General features: G+C 35.3%; 1 protein-coding gene across 3 annotated transcripts in view; it reads left to right on the top strand.

The window, feature by feature from the left end:
* MACROD2 (mono-ADP ribosylhydrolase 2) overlaps nt 1-20,347 on the top strand; it is a 2,262,400-nt gene that overhangs the window by 1,478,451 nt on the left and 763,602 nt on the right. The gene's annotated exons all lie outside the window — the stretch shown is intronic.

Consider the following 20,347-nt stretch of genomic DNA (forward strand, 5'->3'; position numbering starts at 1 on the left):
ATAAACCCTTGTTAGATGGTATTTATAAATAGAAGTATCTAAAATGGAAAGTCTTTTGAACAATATAAATGTCCCTATTTCACATACAAGTAGAGAAGAAGAAAGCCGACAACATTGCTTTAAAAGACTGTAATTAGAATTAGGTTCCAATAATTAGATCCCAGTAGACTGAGTTCAGATTTTCCTTTCCCTCAAACAAACAAAACATAAAAGACTATAGGATGTCTTTTATGCTTGATTGAAAATAAAAATGGATTTTTTAAATCAAGATTTTGAGGCAAAATGAAGTATTTTACTTCTTGCACCTGAAGTCATTTCATAATGAAATGCAAATTGATTCTAAAATTCTTTGACCTCTGTTTTGGGGATTAGCACCTAAATTAGTCATTTGGACTTTAGAAAGCTAGAACATTTATAGTAAGAGATGAGTATTTAAGATATCTACCTTGAATTTTATTAGACAGTTATATGGTTGACTCTTTAGTGAATGGTCCCATATCCACTAGGAGGTAACCACCAAGATTAAGGAGAGAGTGCTTAATATAAAATTGGAATTGAATCCACTATGGGTATTTAAAATTGTCCATTAGTATAGTATTTCATTCAACACTCACTTGTGAACTTTAACGGCATGTTTACTTCTTATAGATTAATTATTCCTAAATATCCAAATGAAGAAAAAATGCAGCCTCCTTTTCAGCTTTGAAAAATCTGTGTTTCCTTTTGTAACATTTATAAAAATGAGATCAAACTAATTGACAGTTTCACATTGACGATTAAGCAAGAACCTGGTTGGGGTGTGGTAGAATATATATGAGTTAATGAAGAGGTAAATTTTAATATCCTGGAAAATACTGGCCATGCATATTCTTATTTTTACCATTTTGGTAATTAATGTCATTAGCTCCGTAGGTAAAAAAATACTGGACTGTTACTGGAAATATATACAACCATAGATATAGAAATAATGTATAAGTAGATGAAACTAATGGTATAAGCAAAGATACTAACAAAATAACTATCATATAAGAAGATAAATAAAATTTTGAACTTAATGCAAATATCTTCTCATTTATACAACCATGCGTCTTTTTTAGCTTGCTTGGTTTTGGTTTGGGGGCCACACCTGGTAATGTTCAGAGGTTAACTCCTGGATACTCACTCAGGAATCGTTCCTTGTGGTTCTCAGGGGACTATATGGGATGCGAGGGGTCCAACCTGCCTGCCAGATTACTCAGTGGACGATCTCTCTGGCTCCATCTATGCCTCTTTCCAAAAAGAAATTGAAGCTACGTAATAAAAAAGTACTGACTTCAATTTTTGTTAAACTTGAGTAGGAAAGGAAAATTGGAATGCAAGCAAAAAAAAAAGTAAAAACCATTAGGCAAGTTTCTAATCAAGAGATTTTACTTAATTCATGAAAAGTTAGGATCTGTATCCTTTGAGCAAAAGCAGGTAGAATCTTAATGCCCATGGCTATGGTTTCTTTAACCTGTAAATATACTGAGCATAAGAGTAAGAGTAGAAAGAAGATTGACATAAGAGAAACAGCTTAAATATGTTCAATAAAGTCTGTTTGAGACTTTCTCCCTTTTTTTGCAGAAAGTGGGGCACACTCAGTGGTGCTCATGGTTTACTCCAGGCTCTGCACTCAGGATCACTCCTGGAAGTGCTCAGTGGTTGCCAGGGATCAAATCCGGGTCAGCTACATGCAAGGCAAATGCCCTACTACTGTACCCAGAACTTGTTCTTTTCCCAGAACTTGTATTCTTAAACCACTGAGCACCTCATCCTGACTTATATTTCAATATAACATAGTAGAATAATCATTTTCAAATCATTTGACCTAGAGTCCATGCATCTTCTTATTTTTATGTAGTGTGAAATTTATTTCTAGGTAAGAAAAAGGGCAATTTACTCATCTACTTTACTAGGAACAATTTAGCTTTTTTTTTCTGTTTTTCCATGTTTGAGTCTATTCATATAGTTTGTTTTGAAATGAGTCCTGCTGAAAACATTTTGATAACTACTAAGTAAGGACTACCCAAACTGCTGAAATATTAAAAAAGCATAGCTTTCCCTGAGGTGTGAGGGGTTTGGAACATCTAACTAGTGGATCCTGACTCTGACTAATGTATGGCCATATGGTGATGGTTGTCAAACATGGCACCTTGCATACTCTCTGTGTGTGTTCTAACACTTGACATATCACCCTGGTATAACTATGTTTAACATTTTTTCTTTTTTTTTTCTCATCTCGGTTAATTTTATTTTAATTTTTTTTAAATTTTTTATTAAATCACCATGTGGAAAGTTACAAAGTTCTCAGGTTTATATGTCAGTTATACAATATTCAAACACCCATCCCTTCACCAGTGCCCATATTCCACCACCAGAAACCCCAGTATACCCCCCGCCCCCACCCCCTACCCCCTACTGTATGAATTTCACTTCATTTTTTCTTTACCTTGATTACATTCCATAATTCAACACAAAACTCACTATAGTTGTTGGAGTTTCCAACCAAGAGAGACAGACCTACTACATTTGATAATTAGTTTTTCATTGCTGGAATGGAGAGATATGTAGCCCCACTGCTACAAGTACATAACTCTTTCTCTCTCTCTTTTTTTCCTTTTTCCTTTTCCCTTTTTTTTTCTTTTTCCCCCTCATCCCCCTTCCTGCGCCTCATAGTATGGTGTACGCCACGCCGCGTCAGCCAGTGTGGGGCTTTTGCTTAGTTCACAGTCCAGAGAGATGGCTGCTACATTAAAAACCTTCAATATTTCAACAAAAACTTACTGTTATTATTTGGAGTTTCCCCCCCAAGTCAGACCTGTTCAAATGGAACCGTTTCACATTGCTGACAATTATAAATGTTAAGTCCGCGCAGTTTTGGATTTCTGTATAAAGTCTAGGGAAAATTCTACCAGAAATTACATAGCCCAGCTCACAATCCCAGTGCATTGCTGTAAGAAGTCTCTGAATTCAAAGTCTTTAGGCGCAGATTGTCCGATTCGCGCTCAGCGGCTCCGGATTTATCTGGGCCGAGGGCGTGCTGGTTATGCTCCCTTCCCATGAGTTCCTGGGAGCCCCAAAAGTAAAAACCGAATACCTGTGGGTTTGGAGTCACAGAAGATGGCGCCTGCCACGTGGGTGCCGCCAGGCCGCTGCTTTCCGTGCAGGAAGACAGGGTGGGGAGGAAAAAAATCCACCCCCAGCAGCACAGAGTTGTAGCCCAGTCCGGTGTCCCAGTGCATCACTATCGGATGCTGCGCTGGATGCCCGAATGTGTTACATCTCTGGAATCAAAGTCTTTATGCGCAGAGGGTCCCAACATTTTTTCTTAAAGAGAATTTAGTCTTATATTGAGTTCCTCCCCAGCTTAGGAGTCACTTTTGGTTCTACTTCAATAATCTTTTCTATTTTCTACAAAATAAAGCATGTTTTATAAATATTTTATTAAATAAATATTTATCATAAGGCATTTAAATTTTAATTTCCACATTGATGAATTCAAATTCTCATGTCTTTGATTTTTATATATGTTGCAGTCCTGTATTATGATTTTGTCACATCTAATTTGAATCTTCCACATTCACTCTATGACAGATGTCATGGTAGGTACTATCTTTACGTGTGTATTGGGTTGAGCTGGGCTGGGTATGTATAACTAGAAATGTACTTGATAATCATGGAAACCTTTATCTTATATTTAATTCATGAAAGACAAATATGTGGTCAAAGTAACTTTCCATTTACCCTCACATTATATGAGGTTCCACGTTCCCTTTGCTATTTTCAGACTTTTATCTTTTTGCATATTAATATGTATGAAATAGAATTTTGTTCCTGCACTCATATGCATTTCTAAAATTACTGGGGAAGAAGAGAATACAGTGGGTAGGGCAACTGACCTGGGTTAAACTCTGGCACCTTATTTATTCCCCTAAACATTTCGAGGAATGATCCCTGAGCTTAGAGCCAAGAGTAAGCCCTGAGCACAGCCATGCATGGGCCCAAAACAAACCCAAACAAAACTGAATAAATAATATTATTAGTAGAATTTCCCATCTAATTTACCTTCCGTTGTATTTCTTCCTCCCTCCCTCCCTCCCTCCGTCCCTCCCTCCCTCCCTCCCTCCCTTCCTTCCTTCCTTCCTTCCTTCCTTCCTTCCTTCCTTCCTTCCTTCCTTCCTTCCTTCCTTCCTTCCTTCCTTCCTTCCTTCCTTCCTCTCTTTCTTTATTTTTGATGCAGTGCAATACTCCTAATGTGCATTACAATTTTATTTTTGTTAACGAGTTGATGCATTTCTCTTCCAATATGAGTTAATCTATGTAACATGATTAATATTAGCATTAATATGTATGCTTTAGTCATACAATGAGAGTACTCTCTATAATTGTTATTATTTTTTCTTCACCTCATTTAATTTTGATCACGAAGACTAAGTTAATTTTTTATTACCAAAAGTATGCTTATCCTCTTTGTGTTGTTTATGCCATCTAACTCATAAAAATCCTTTTCTTTAATGATTTTATAAAACCAGCACAGAGACTGGCACACATTCAAAAGAACAATAGCAACCAGTGCTGGCATGGATGTCTGGTAAATGGGACACCCTTTCACTGTTGATAGAAATGCCAAATGGTCCAGCATTTCTGGAAAACAATATGAACAGTTCTTCAAAAAGTAGAAATTGAGCTTCCATATGAGCCTGCAATACCACTTCTGGGAATATACCCCAAGGATGCAAAAAAGCACAGTAGAAATGATATCTGTACCTATATGTTCATTGCAGCACTGTTCACAATTGCCAAAATCTGCAAGCAACCCAAGTGCCCTAGAACAGATGACTGGTTAAAAAAACTTTGGTACATCTACACAATGGAATACTATGCAGCTAATGGGAGAGATGAAGTCATGAAATTTGCTTGAAAATGGATACACATAGAGAGCATCATGCTAAGTGAAATGAGTCAGAGAGGGGTAGACATAGAAGGACTGCAACATTTGTGGAATATAGAATAACATAACATTAGACTGACACCCAATGACAGCAGGTACAAGGGCCAGGAGGATTGCTCCATAGCTGGAAGCCTGCTTCATGAGCAGAAGAGAGAAGGGAGATGGAATAGAGAAGGGATCACTAAGAAAATGATGACTGGAGGAATCAGTCAGGATGGGAGATGTGTGCCGAAAGTAGATAATGGACCAAACATGATGACCTCTCAGTGTCTGTGTTGCAAGCCATAATGCCCAAAAGTAGGAAGAAACTGTGGGGAACATTGTCTGCCATGGAGGCATGGGGAGAATGGAAAGAGCGGGGGGTGGTATACCAGGGATATTGATGGTGGGGAATGTGCACTGGTGGAGGGATGGGTGCTGATCATTGTGTGATTGTAACCCAAACATGAAAGCTTGTAACTATCTCACAGTGATTTATAAAATTAAAAAAAAATGATTCTATAGATTTGCATGAAAAACTTAAAGTTGAAATTCACATGGAGATAATTTTTACTTTGGCTGTTTATAGGCTAAATTTATAAATATACACCTGTATGTGTGACATTTTAAACATTAATACACACATTAATCTATCTCCATTCAAATTTAATCCATGTCATTGGTTCCTACTTTATGATATTGTCATTTAAAAATTAAAGAAAACCCTCACATATATCTTATATGTCATCTTTTGAAATGCTTTAAGTATCCTTGAAATTTTATTCTGTTAAAGGATGCTTTATTTTTGTTTTTTTTCTTTTTAGGTCACACCCGGTGTTGCACAGGGGTTACTCCTGGCTCTGCACTCAGGAATCACCCCTGGCAGTGCTCAGGGGACTATATGGGATGCTGGGAATCAAACCTGGGTCAGCCGCATGCAAGGCAAATGCCCTACCCGCTATGCTATTGCTCCAGCCCCAAGGATGCTTTATTTCTAAAGACTCTTTTTAGAGACTTTTTTATTGAAGTAGCACTGTCTTTCCGTTGTTCAACAATTTGCTTGAGCAGGCACCAGTAACGTCTCTATTGTGAGACTTGTTGTTACTGTTTTTGGCATATCGAATACACCACAGGTAGCTTGCCAGGCTCTGCCATGTGGGCGGTGTACTCTGGGTAGCTTGCTGGGCTCTCTGAGAAGGACAGAGGAATCAAACCCTGGTTGGCTGCATGCAAGACAAATGCCCTACCCGCTGTGCTATCCCGCCAATCCTTTTTATTAAAGTATAGAACTAAATGTATAGGTTTATAAACATAAATAAATTTATATTTATTTGGGGCTGGAGCGATAGCACAGCAGGTAGGGCGTTTGCCTTGCACTCGGCCAACCTGGGTTCTAATCCCAGCATCCCATATGGTCCCCTGAGCACCGCCAGGGGTAATTCCTGAGTGAAGAGCCAGGAGTAACCCCTGTGCATCGCCGGGTGTGACCCAAAAACCAAAAATAAAAAACAATTTATATTTATTTATATGCTTTATTTCTAAAGACATTTTAGAGAATTTTTATTGAAGTGTAGAACTAAGTTTTTAGGTTAATTTTATTGTTTCTGAAATTGAGTTCTCTGATCCATGAACATTGTATATTTATATGTGCTTTTATATTTGTCTCTGTGCTTATTTGCATGTTTTCCTAGTAGTTTTCAACACCTTTATTTTGTACATGACTGAGTTTTAACTTTATGTCTGGGTTTACTTTTATTTGTACTATTCAAGTGATCAAACTGAGTTTTCCTTTTAGTGTTACAAGGTAGATACTCATGCATTAATTTAATTCTGGAAAATGTGGTCATTATTATATATCTGCAATTCTCCATATTTTATTGTTTTTCCTGTACATATATACACAAAAATAAATAAAAATAAATCAAATATATTAAAAATAAATAAAAAACATAATATATATATTTCATATATACATATACAAAACACTATATTACATACTATATTACATTTAAAATATCAGAGCTCCGGGTCTAAGAACTAGTCAGAATGTCTAGTAATCTTATTTCTCTTTCTTCTTCTTCTTTTTGTTTTTGGCTAATGGTACAGAGAAAAAATATTTAAAAGACATGGTATTTGCTTTAGAAGGTTAGTTGTCATATAAAATATATAGTTTTGCCTCAGATCAGTGCACAAGGAAGAACATACAACTGTTCATGAATGAGGATAGATTGGTTTGGCAAAATTTCTTCATGACTTAAAATAAGAAACTTGTTAGTTTACAAATGAACTGACATTAGATAAACCTCCACTAATTCTTGCCTTCATTTGTGCACTCTTATATTTTGCAAAGTATGCCAGTGTTACGCTGCTCAAGTAAATGTTTCAGCTATCTATATAAATCATTCACCTAGGTAAGACTGAATTATCCAACTCAGAAACTTCATTCATCACAAGTTTCTCAATTTATTATTACTTGAAATATGTATTTACTCAGTAGCAGAACTGTTTGTAACACGTAGAGTCATATGGATAGTCATATGGATAGTATCACTGTCACTGTCATCCCTTTGTTCGTCAATTTACTCGAGCAGACACCAGTAACATCTCTATTACATTCAGCCCTGAAATTTTAGCAGCCTCTCTTTACTCATCTTTCCCAAAGATTGGAGGCTCTTTCAGGGTCAGGAAAGTGAGACCTATCATTAGTCTTTTTGGCATATCAAATACACCACGGGTAGCTTGCCAGGCTCTTCTGTGTAGGCGAGATACTCTCGGTAGCTTGCCTGGCTCTCCGAGAGATATGTATATGTCTGTTACTGTATTTGGGATATGAATACGCCACCTGGAGCTTGCCAGGATCTCCCCAGTGTGCAATAGACTCTTGGAGCTTGTCAGGTTCTCCAAGAGGGAGAACTAGGCTATTAGATGTCACTATGTATCCATAGTGTAAAAACACATACATACCTAAGACTTGGGAACTATCACATATACATAGTTTCAAATAATACGTTGTTAATTTAGACCGAAAGGTCTTGAAATTAAACCATGTCAACTCCAGTTAGTTTTATCATTAGGAGAGATCCAAGAAAGACTCAGGTGCTGTAATTGTGTGGTAATTTGGTAAGGCAGCTGCTAATTATGAATTGAGAATAAGAATAATCTTGGGGAAAATCTCTGTATGCCAAGATTCATCCTTTACAGAACTACAGTCTAAGCCAAACAGTAATTTGGTATATGATTAAAAAGACTAGTAAATTGAAGGCGTGTTGACCAGAAGACTCTGATTCTTCTTTATTTTGAGTTATCCCAGAAATTGTTGAGAGTTGCTTTTGTGCATATTTTCCATTTTTTCTCTTCATTCATTCAAAAGAAAATTAAGACTAAGAAGTCAACAAAACTAGAAAGAAATGGGTCTGTTACATTTTGAATACTGTGCTAGATGTTCTCATGTTTTTAGCTCATTTAATTTAATTTGAAAAATTCTGTGTGGCTATTATTTCAATTTTATTGATAATAAAACTATGTTTCAGAAGGGCAAGCAAGTTCTTCAGAGCTATACAGTTGCTAACCATTCAAATGCAATGTCTTTTTCCAAATCCTCTTTTCTTTCTTCTACAAGAAGTAATGATAAATATATGTATCAACAAATACTCATTTAATGCTGTCTCAGTGCTCCTTGAGGTTTCAGTATGTAGTATCCTGTTCAATGTGAACTATAGCAAATTCCCTCCAGCTTCAATGAGTTATTCGTACCTTGTTGGCACCAGGATTATGGAAAACATGTGCTTATCTACTATTAAATAACTTGATACCATAGTTATTTTCAGCCTGGGAATAAGAGATGTGAAAATTATAAAGTTTTAATACTGGGTATGAGATCCTTGAAGTTATGTCTATTTTACTGATGAGGAAATTATGGAATAGAAACTAAATTAACTGGTTCAGTGTTACATAATCATGATAAAAACAAAGACCCCTATAGAATAAAGACAATCTGATTTCTAGTTTAGATATGTGATAACAAAGTATAAGTCTCAATTTATATATAATTTTGTATTATTTTTCCTTTTGGCCTGAAGGTATTCAGAGTTACTCCTGGTTTGGTGCTCAGGAGTCTCTCGGTGCTACTTTGGGCTCTGTGTGGTTCCAGACATCAGACCCAGGCTTCCTGAATGCAAAAGTGTTTTCTGGCATCTTGCATTATCTTTGTGACTCCTTTCAAAATTCTTAATTCTAATATTTATTTGTTTAAATGCACCCCTTTTGGATAATGTGAAACTTATTTCTATTAGGAAACAGTTTTAGGGTTTTAGCTCTCAAATCTCTTGCTAGTCATTGGTATCCAAGGAGGCAGTGAAAGCCGGATACTAAAACAGAAGAAAACAAACAAACAAGATAACACTTCTGCTTTACTATGGCCTGTTTATATCCAGATAAAACTGAGAAATGTAATCTGAAAACCTTAAACTCCTGACTTACTTTCATTATGAAGGAATTAAGGGCTTCTCATTATCTTCCAGCTCCCAAGTACTCCCTGTGTGCATTTGAACATTTAATCTGTTTATGAAACATCTAGTCAAGCATGTTTCCAGAATGGGACCATTTTCCCCTAATACAGCACCCTCTTGGGTAAAAAAGAAGCCCTCTCCTTTCTGCTCTGAAACTTAGGGAATAAACTAATGATTGTTCTTCAATTGTTTCACATATATTGGCGTAATTATATTTGCATTTTGTAAGGTGATTATAATCGAATTCTACTCCTACTCTCTTACAAGTAGGACTGCAGTAAGACATGTTGCTGATGCCATTCATCACACGATGCAAGTGAGGATAAACACTTTGTAGTGTCAGAATTATTACTAAAGGGTGGGGAGTGCTAGGAGAAACATTTAGGGGTCACTGTGGTAAAGCAAGTGAGAGGAAATAATGTAAAACTAGAGTAATGGGGTAAGAAGATGTTCATATATAATTAGAAGTGCTTTAAAGAAGACAATGTGAATATTTATAGTTTATTGAGTTTATTAGAACAATATAATAATGCCTCTTGCTTTTATGATAAACTATAGACTTATGTTCAAAATAATATGTATAATTGGTTAAATTAATTTCTAGTCTCCTTTGCTTGGAGGGGAAGCTTATTTTCTAATAGAAACTATAAGCCACCCTAGAATAAGAGCTCCTAAGCCAAAAGCTTATTTAACTTCAAAATTAGTGACACACAGTTCTACAATAGTTAATGGAGTATATTTTCTCATTGATTTTTACATATTTACATTTTTATGCAAACAAGACCCAAACAAGAGTAAAACTATATGAAAATATAAAAATTGCAAATGATATTTTATCTCTGAAAACTGGCAAACTCCCAGTACCCAGAAAGAAGACTCCAACACAGCATGTGCCAGCTATAAAACTGCAAAGATGACTGCATGGTGACTCTGATTTGATGGTGCTCAGCTGCCACTTAGAAGTGTGAATTCTAAATTGGACTTCATATATATGGATAAATGCCATTCATTTAAGTTAGAGTATTAAAGGAAGTCTTGTAGATATTGAATTCCCATAATTTAACTGGCTTTGTTAGTGGGTATGTCTTTATGCAGCCATGTTACAAATAGTACCATGAAGTGTTATACATGCATGCTTATGTATCATTTATAATACATAAAATTTTTGCTTATGTGGTATGATACATAAAATTTATTCTTATGTAGTAGTGCATATAACCTAATCACCTATCAGTTACAATGTCTTCATTGTGTGGATAGCATCTTCTTATACATTTGGCTTGCTTCAAATGCATACACGTATATATATTTAGTTTTATATATGTGTTAATAGTTTTATATGTGTTAAATGCATATTTAACCACTTAAAGTTGCCAGTATTTTATCCATTTTATCCATTTTAATTTTACAAAAATGACAGTTTCATGTGATTTAGTCTAATGTGTGAAACTCAACTTGATTTTCACTATTGGTATTACTCATACATATAAAAATTAAGGCCTATTTTCTCCACTAATCTGTTCCAACCACAGGTATACAGGTTTCAAAAAATGACACCCTTATTCCCTTTAAATTTGGATGTGATTTTCATTTATTTCCTTTCCTTCTTACCTCACATACAATTTCTTTCTGCTTGATCTTTTTATATATACATGTATGTGCATATATGTATATATGTATATACACACACAAAAACACACACATACATATAATATACTATATTTACATGTCAGTTTTATCCATTCTTCTCTGGCTCTATAGTAAACACCTTAATTTCTCATTGTTTGAATTAATGCAGGAAAATTCTTGCTAGTCAATCAGATATCTATTCTTTTAAAACAAATTATAGAAACCATAAGAAATATAAGCAATGAGTTCATCATCCCATCATTCAAATTCTCTTACCATGACTGAATAAAACCCAAACTATTTGGGCACAATGCCTATTTATGTTTTGCTTAACTTATTCTGATTTTCCTCCTTAATTTACTCAACCCAACCTGCACTGAAAACATATTGAACATCCTTTCTTAACACTAGCTTTCCCCATATTTTTAAAATGAAAACTCTTACATATCTTTACATATTTAAATCCTTCTTGTCAAATCCATTCTCAGCTTGAATAGCATGTCCTTGGTGAAGTTTTCTCCAAAAGCATACACTAGTCATTTCCCCAGCAATTTGTTATCTTATTTTATGGAAATAAAATATCCACACAATGCTTTTAATTATATAATGTTGAGGTATGCATTTATTTATTTTTTAACAGGTGAAAATCAATTTTAACTGGGATACATTCCTTTACAAAGTGAATAAGATAAAAATGATACTTCAAAATATTTATTTGGTGTTAAGTGACTAAAACGTCTTTACCAAGAAAAAGGAAATGAAAGAATCACAAAAATTGAGATTAAGTTGTGACAAAGAGAGAGTGTTTTCATCATCGCAAATGGAAGGAAAGACCTTATTAAAAATTAAATGACTTTATAATTAGTAAATTACATAAATACAGTTTGATATTATTTAAGACTTTTCATATACTTATGTTTTTTAAGAAAAAGACATAAAAAAACATTTCTTAAAAACATTGACAAGTTAAGGGAGGAATTGCTAGCAAACATAGCAATTTGAGGAAGCCAATACAAATAGCGATAGCACAGCAGATAGGGCGTTTGCCTTGCACGCGGCCAAACGGGTTCGATTCCTCTGCCCCTCTCGGAGAGCCCAGCAAGCTATCGAGAGTATCTCGCCCAAGCAGCAGGGCCTGGCAAGCTCCCTGTGGCATATTCGATATGCCAAAAACAGTAACAATAAGTCTCACCATGGAGGTATTACTGGTGCCCACTCGCTTTGCTCATCGAGCAAATTGATAAGCAACGGGATGACAGTGACATATACTTATCATTTTATGTCATATGGAGCACTTACATCAAGCAATTAGAAAACACTATATACCAGGGTTTGAGTTATTGTTGCTTTATGATTTTAAGCTAAAATGTATTCAGCAGATTTTGGGTCTTACCACAACCAGCAGTTTTGGGAGCTTACTTTCAACTCTGGGCTTGGGGGTCACTGCATACAAGGCAAATGCCTTAATATCTTTGTCTCCCTCCATTTTAACTAATTAAGCAAATCACTGTATCACTGTCATCCGTTGCTCATTGATTTGCTCGAGTGGGCACCAGTAACGGCTCATTGTGAGACCTGTTGTTACTGGTTTTGGCATATCAAATACGCCACAAGAGACTTGCTGGGCTCTGCCATGCGGACGAGATACTCTCGAGTTTGCCAGGCTCTTTGAGAGGGGTGGAGGAAATGAACCTGGGTTGGCCACATGCAAGGCCAACTCCCTACCTTCTGTGCTATCAATAGTGACACAGAATAATTATGTCTGATATATAGTTTTGTGTCTTTGTCCATTTGGAATGTTATAATAAAATTAAAGCCTGGGTGACTAATGAACAACAGAAATACATTTCTTAGAGTTCTAAATCTGTAACTCTGTGTTTTGACCATACCCAGTGGTTCGTAGAGCATATTCAATCCCTCTCACTTGCAAAGTCTTTTCTCAGTCCTTTGAACTCTCTGGCTCAGAAAGGTGGAATGTTTATTGTAGTAACACAAACTATTTTTGAGTGCTTACCACACATGATTTAATCCATTGGCAAAGGCTCCATTTACTAATGCTAGCTTTTGAGGGTGTTAGAATTTCAACATTCAACTTTAGGAGAAAACAAATACATTCAGAATATATCTCTATTGGGGATATATAGGGTTTGTGCCTTGCATGTGACCAAACTATTTGATCCCTGGAAGCCCATATGGTTCCTGGAGGCTGCATAAGTGATTGCAGAACACAGAACCTGGAGTAAACCCTACACAGCTTTGTGTGGCACATTCTCCCCCAAACAAAATTAGTATAGCATGATTGCATCATAAACGGCACAAAACTTGACAAATTATTTCTAGTATCTTAAACCTATTATTCTATGCAATCAAAACTCATGAAATTGAGAAGTAGTTCTAATATGTTTCTTTTAAAAAACACACTTTCAGGGCTGGAGCAATAGTACAGCAGGTAGGGTGTTTGCTCTGCACGCAGCCGACCCGGGTTTGATTCCCAGTATCCCATAGGGTCCTCTGAGCACCGCCAGGGGTGATTCCTGAGTGCAGAGCCAGGAGTCACCCCTGTGCATTGCCAGGTGTGACCCAAAAAGAAAAAAAAACACACTTTGACTCAGGTGTATGACATTCTTTTTATTATTATACTTTCATATTGCTAATATAAATTAAAATATCAACCAGCAGTTTTATGGTAGAAGTAGGATTGTTTATTAATAGAAACTAGTTTGGCTAATACACAAATATTCGGTAAAACCAACCATTAAATCATTTCATCAGTCAATTAGCTATAAGGAAAATGAAACAAATTGTATTGAATTTTATAATATGTAAGTTTCCTGCTTCATTTTATCAGTAAAATTTATAAGTTTAGACACATGTATCCAAAATATATAAATGCATATAATTTTATATGTTTATAATTAGCTTTTTATATATGTGTGCATGTATATTTGTATGCATATATACCCATGTGCAGCCCATATACCCATATGCAAATATATCTATACCAACACACATATGTATGTGCGTATATGCATATGAGAGATATATTGATATATGTATATATGCTTCTCTGTATTTTTTCCTAAAGAGCTCTTTCTTAAACACATCAGTATAGCATTGGGCTAAACCTACTCTCTGTACCAGAATAAAGAGTTTACTTCTCTTTTCTTCTCATTCAATGGATGGACATTTTCCTTTATTGAAAGAGCATAGACTATATCACTCACATCTTGAAGAGGGATGTATGAATTGCTTCATTTGTTTGGAAAATCTAAATGATGATAAATATTTGGGTATTTGCTATAAGAAGAAGAGTAAAGGCAAAAATAAAAGACAAAGTTGCTGCTCTGTTGAGACTCACCAGTATCTCTAGTGATGTTAAAGCAAAATTTGAGTAGGGAATACATTGTTTTATTGTATTTTGCTTTACTGAATTTAACTTTTAGAAAAATTGGAGGCTTGTGGCATCCTTGAATTTAGCACATGCTATTTTTCTAGTATCTTGTGTTCACTTTGTCTTATTCAGTTGAGGTAGGCACATGGTTGTATTTGGGGGTGAGGGTCGGCCTTGGCTATATAGTGTTATTAAACGCTTTGAATAGACATGAGTATAGTGTAAACATAATTTTTATACCCATTGGGAAGTTAAAAATGTAGTTTATCAAAACTTCTTTTTTTGTTGATTGTATTCTAGTGCTATGAAACCCAAAATGAAACATTGCTATGGTGCACGTGCAAGTATTTTCCATGGAGACATATCAAGCTTGAGATCAAATGATATATAGCCTATGATGGGGTTACTTACATGAAGTGAATCGGCTATAAAGAAACTAAAAATGACCATTGGATTTTTAGAGGATAAAACAATGTTATATTTATTTATAACATTCAATGTCTTCCTTCTTAATAGGAATTTTTTGTTTTTTTTTATTGTTGGACAGGGAGGGTGATTTTTGGGCAATAGCCATTGGTAGTCAGGTTTTACACCTCAGTTTGAGCTGAATAATCATGCCTGGAAGTGCCCATGGAGCAATATGTGCTCCATAGAATCAAACTTGTATCACCTATGTGCAAGGCAAATGCCTTACTTCTAGACTGTCTCTCTGGCCTGAATCAGAAGTGTCAAGCTGGCACAGAAAGGAGCAGGCAGGAAACATTTAAGGCATCAATGAGTATAAAATGAAATGAATAATAGCTCACTTGTTTTTCTTTTTAATCCATTATGAAGCATGTTCAAACAAGCTGCATGTGTAAATGCTTTTAATTTAAATGTTCTCTTTGCATGTAGAAGAGAAATGAGAAAATTTGGTTCTCTGTGGTTAGAAAGATAAAAGAAATGGGTAGCTCTAGATCTAGACAAGTAACTTCTGTATATGGAAAACAATTTTTCACAAGTAGAATAGAAACTTTTACTCCACTCCCCACCCCCAATAAAACACACACACATACACACACACACACACACACACACACACACACTTTAGTCAGTAAGACAGGGTACTTGATTATAGAAGAGACAGAAAATTGGTCAAGCTGTAATTAAGTTACTTGTAACATTTTCTGAGTGTAAAGGAAAAGAAGAAAACAAAGTAAATTCAGATAGATACAGTGTTGGAAGAACAGTCATGTGAGGTAAAATTTTCAAAATCATCTTTTGATTTTTATCTTCATGCACATCCATTAGCATATGCAAAATAAACAAAACTAAAGCTAGATGAAATATTTAGTCTAAAATGAAAAAAAGTTTTAAAAATTCCAGAACATAGGATTTTATGTTTAGTGGGTTGAAGAAAATATTGAAATAAACATTAATTAAAATAATGAAGAAAGTTGAAACATGAAACAAAATTGAAGATCCCTAAATTAGCTCTACATACTTATAATATGTAGCTCCAAATATGTCTGTTTCCCAAACATTTTCTTCATAGAGTTTGTAAGTAACACATTCATGATTGCTGTCAGAGAGATTGTGTTGTCTAAAGTGTGATAAATGCCTGCCAAAAAAAATGAATACTATATATTTTTTTCAATTTTTATGATGAGGTAACATGGGCACGATGCAATAGTGTTAATGTTTATATTTTCAGTTGTTAAAAGTTACTGCACCTTCTCTCAAAGTGCTCAAGAATCTCCCCCATTGTCTTTTTCTCTTCAAGTCTCTGCCTTCCTTTCTTCCAACTTTCTTCCCCAGTGCTTCACCCTTCTCACCCATATACTTGGTAACCTTCATTCTGTTTTCAGACTCAAAGGGTTCCACGCCTCGCAGTGTCTACTAAGCATCCCCTTGCTTTGTTTCTTTAGGAAGAACATATAAGTGAGATTATCTGGTAGCTGCCCCTTCTTTATCTACTATATTGATGAGCGATAGCACAGCGAGTAGGGTGTTTGCCTTGCACGTGGCCTACCAAGGTTTGATTCCTCTATCCCTCTCAGAGAGCCTGATAAGCTACCCATGGTGTATTCAATATGCCAAAAACAGTAACAACAAGTCTCACAGTGGAGATGTTACTGGTGCCCGCTCAAGCAAATCGATGAACAATGGGATGACAATGCTACAGTTCTATCCAGTTTTAGTTCTATCCAGATTGTAACAAAAGATGATGTTCATCTTTTCTCATAGTTGACTACTATTTCATTGTGTTCATATACCACAGAGGCTTTTTTTAACTCTTCATCTATTGTTGGATATTTGGGTTGTTTCTAGATCTTGACAATTATAAATAGCACTGCAGTGAATATATGTGTGTATAACATCTTTAGAAAATGTTTGTATTCTTGGCATAGATGTCAATAAGTGGAATTTCTGGGTTATAAAATAGCAGCATTTTTTCAGTCTTTTAATTAGTATCTACATTGTTTTACATAGATGGTGAATAAGAAAACATTCCCACCTAGAGTGCATGAAAGTTCCCTTTTCACCAAATCTCCAGAAGCACTGGATTCTGGTTTTGTGTATATAGTTCATTTCTCCCTGGTATTAAATGCTACCTCACTATCATTTTGATTTTCATTTTTCTGATAGTTAACAATATTTGGATGTGATCTTTGAGGAAATGTCTCTTTTTCTATTCTACACATTTTTTCTATTAGAAATACTTGTTTTGTTGTTGTTGAATTTTATGAGTTTTTTCATATTTTGGAATATAAATTATTGTCTAATCAGATTCTTACACAGTGCAGGAACTTTTTAATTTTATGTGGTACTACTTGTTGACTCTTGCTTTTGCTCTCCTTAGCGGTAGATTTTAATAATTAAAGATGCCTCCTCTGAAGTTGATATTATAAAGACTTTGACCAAAATTTTCCTATGTAATTTTTCTGGATTCTGCTTTAATGTGGATTTGCTAGATGCATTTTAATTTTCAGTCCATTTTGAATTATCCCTGTGTAAGGTGTGAGAGGGGGCTTTTTTTTCACTGTAGCTAAGCAGTTTTACCAAAGCAACTTTTTAAATCATCACTGCAGCCCCAAAGAAAAGATACTAATTTTCCTCAGTAAAAGGAATAAGAGAGGCTAAAGCTTTCCCAAATTCCCCTCGTAAGTAGAATTTCAAACATAGGTTAATCTAACATAAACTCTAAGTCTTTTCCAAATAATATTAGCTTCCTACTAAGGGTAGCACTGTACTGTAGCACTGTTGTCCTGTTGTTCATAGATTTGCTCAAGCAGTCACCAGTAACGTCTCTATTGTGAGACTTGTTCCTGTTTTTGGCATATCGAATACATCACAGGTAGCTTGACAGGCTCTGCCATGCGGGCTGGATACTCTCGGTAGCTTGCCATTCTCTTCAAGAGGGATAGAGGAATTGAACCCGAGTCGGCTGCATGCAAGGCAAATGCCCTACCCACTGTGCTATCGCTCCAGTCCCCTAGTAAGGGTAACATCTTTATTTTAACATAATGTTCCTTTCAGATTTAATATTATTAAGAGGAAAAATGGATGAGACTGAGCATATTTTGCTGGCTTTTACAAGCATCAAACAATTGAATTTCCTTGTTCCTATTTTTTAAACCACTGTATGCATCGATCTACAGGAAAGCTTGTGTTTTCTGTTGTTCTGATGCACTTCCCAGAAATGAAATATGATGTGTGTACTCTTTTGAAAATAATTGATGTTTCACATTGAACAGAGACATTTTATTTTTCAATTCATTTATCTATTCATCATAAAAATGTTTTAATAGTATATCAGTTTCTGTTATCTAGATACATTCTCTTTAGTGGAATTTCTTTTGGTAGTTCTCCTTTACTTAAATTATAATATCAAAGAGTGACCATCAATTTGGTCTAGGAAGGATGAAACCATTCTTTTCTTTTTCTGGGAAATGGTAAACCTGAAAAATGCTTTTACTTCTGCTTTATCAAAAACATTTATTTCTCAAAACTGTATGGAAACATTTAATGTCATTCCATAAATTTCATGCATTTGGAAGGAAGACTTTGGGCACTGCATGCCCTTCTTTATAATATGTTGGCTTTGCCTCAGAATGATGGCTTCAACTCAGTTCTTAATGGAAATTAATCCTTAGTGTATTACCTGTAGGTGGCCCAAATGGTTAATTCTCTTATTTTCCCAGAAAGGTCCAGGACAGATCCAAGAGCATCAGCCTTCATTTTGAAATAATTCTGACTTTGAGTTAGAAATATTTGCAGTCAGCAACATGAAACCTCCTAAGATTGAGGGTCTCTTGAACAAAAACTGCATATTATAAGCTTTATATTTTATAAAGCACTAATTCTTTAGTTTTATCCAACTGTTCATCTATAACTGTATCACTGTCATCCCATTGGTCATCAATTTGCTCAAGGTGGCACTAGTAATGTCTCCATTTTGAGACTTGTTACTGTTTTTGGCATATTGAATACGCCACGGATTGCTTGCCAAGCTTTGCCCAGTGGGTGAGATACTCTCAGTTGCTTGCCAGGCTCTCCAAGAGGGGCGGAGGAATAGAACCCAGGTGCATGCAAGGCAAACACCCTACCAATTGTGCTGTTGCTCCAGCCCTGTTCATCTCATTGTTAATTTCACTGTTCATCTAATAAAAATTCATTGAAATCCTACTAAATGCCCAAGGCACTATGTCAGCTGCTGAAGTAGAACCCATACCTGTGAAAGTATACAGTAAAATTCTATTTTCAGATCATTTCTAATCTGTTTATTTCTATAATTAAAATATGTAATAAAATTACTTATGCTGCATTGTATTTCATTTTTGAATAGATTAGCATATAAGTCAAATAAACAATAAACTTTATCACCTGGAATTCATTTATGCTTGCATCTTAGTGAATAGGCTAAATTAATAGGCAAGTGATCCTTCAAAAACTAGGCTAGCTTACACTTTGGTTTTAATTAGGCAAACTAAGACTTGTCTCTTTAGTTGGCCTTCTGAGTTGATAAGTTCCTGTGAAACTGAGAATATTTCACAGGAAATAGCCAAATTTCTAAATCAAAGTACAAGAGATACAAAGAAAGTGTTGATGAAATGATGAGCTACAAAGTGGATTCTAAGGTTTCTGTAATCAGTGAAGCCTTGAGAGATACATTAGTGGTAGGTTCAAAATCACACAGGAGGCAGGGGAGTAAGGGGGCAGGTTAGAACGGGAAGGTTGGACAGAGAGGGCAGATGGTATCTACACATGACAAATTTAAGTTCAAGAAAACACTCTGAAGACAAAGACAGAATCTGTTTTGAATAATTTTTAATTTAAAAAGATACAACTTTGACCTCATAAAGGATATAGGTCAGTGAGTTTTGGAATAGAATGACTGTTCTTTGGACACAAACCATGGAAAGCATTTTCCTTCAGAATATAATGTATCCATTTGTCCTTAGCAGGAAATACATTAAAATTATTTCAAAATGGTGTCCAGAGAAAGCCCGAGGCAATCATATTTAAAGTTTATGAATGCTGAGTGACATGATTGCATAATTCAGTGTGGTCTGGATTCTTTGAGCAAACCATAGGGACATACTTGTCTGTTTATTTTCCTGTGTGTTCTTAACATTAGTGTCTAAGGACTATCCCGAGACCTGTCTAAACATCCTCCTGAGAATGGTTACATGAATTGACATAAATTACTGAATTTTCCCTAGACAGGTCTATTAATATTTGGTGAATTATTATGTCTTTATTTGTTTTCCATAAGTTATTCTTGGTCTCTTTCCATTAAAGAGAAATCTGCTCTTGCTTAAATTTATGCCATAAAGTGCAGGTAAATTTACCAAAGTGATTTTAGAATCTATTTAATCTTAAGAAATT

The sequence above is a fragment of the Sorex araneus genome, chromosome 3, assembly GCF_027595985.1.
Source record: "Sorex araneus isolate mSorAra2 chromosome 3, mSorAra2.pri, whole genome shotgun sequence".
In the NCBI taxonomy this organism is placed as follows: domain Eukaryota; kingdom Metazoa; phylum Chordata; class Mammalia; order Eulipotyphla; family Soricidae; genus Sorex; species Sorex araneus.